This window comes from Tigriopus californicus, chromosome 5, assembly GCF_007210705.1.
Source record: "Tigriopus californicus strain San Diego chromosome 5, Tcal_SD_v2.1, whole genome shotgun sequence".
Taxonomy (NCBI): domain Eukaryota; kingdom Metazoa; phylum Arthropoda; class Copepoda; order Harpacticoida; family Harpacticidae; genus Tigriopus; species Tigriopus californicus.
Window position 1 is genome coordinate 3,055,843 of NC_081444.1, and position 1,072 is coordinate 3,056,914.

Genomic DNA, 1,072 nt, shown 5'->3' on the forward strand with positions numbered 1-1,072 from the left:
AATGAAAATGTCAATAAAACCTCTCCCGGTTAAAAAAAGCGCCCCGGCTTAAAATAATAATTTCCTTTGCGCAAGTGTCCCTTATTCCTAACCGAATGCTAGTATCATACGAAGAATGAAAAACTCGGAATGCCTTTAGTATTCGAGAGAATTTTCCCAATCTGGAAAGTGTATGTACTAATGCGTTTGTTCTCGTTTTGTTGGGATCGTGGTGCGGAATTCATTAGAGCTCATGAAAAACTTCTTCAATTGCAAGTAGGGATGAGTTTCGATCCGAAAAATCAGCTACTTAGCTTGAAGAACCTCTGGTATGGCTCCCATTCCAACGAAAAAGGGTAGAGAAATGAAGACCCAAGATCAAGAACGAGTTTTAAAGCAGCCCTGGTTCCGAGACCTAGAACGACAGGGTCACGTTTTGCCACCCATTTAAGGAGTTTTTATTTTGATATTGTACACTCTTTAGCTTGTGATGGGAGCCCTAACCGAGGTCCTTTAAGCTAAACAGCTGACCTTCCGGATCGAAAAACATCACTAATTGTAAGTTTTCAACCAAAGAATGTTGGCCGATTTAGCCAATGAAAACGAAGGTACCCACTGAGGGACAATCAAACAACCTTGCGGAAAACTGACTTTTCCATCTTGATATAATAAAGAGAAATACAAGAAATGAGAGTGTTAGGTAACTTTGGGACACGAATATCAAACCATTGGACTTTTATTGGCAACATTCACTCGAAAATTGTAACTTCTAATCTGTTGAGATTGGGAGCATTTCTCGTAAGAGTGACCAAGTGCCACAAATTAGACATAGGTATTTTGAAATATTTTGATTTAATTATAAACAGCCCACTTCTTGTCCATCTCTTTCGTCTCCCTCTGATATCCTTTGTCAATTCTTCTTAAAACCCATGAATACACTTGTAGAATAAGCCTGGAATTTGACCTGGCATCATTGTCAGATTTAAGTATCTTCCATGTAATTACACGGCTTTTGGGGGTTCTTTGCTGTGCTTGTTGGTGTTAATTTTGTTGAGAATGACTTCGTTAATCAATTGAGGTAATCCTTTGGTAA

At 38.7% G+C, this 1,072-nt stretch overlaps 1 protein-coding gene across 1 annotated transcript in view; it reads right to left on the minus strand.

The window, feature by feature from the left end:
- Positions 1–1,072, minus strand: part of LOC131880337 (uncharacterized) — a gene marked incomplete in the record, with an annotated part of 13,576 nt that overhangs the window by 8,852 nt on the left and 3,652 nt on the right.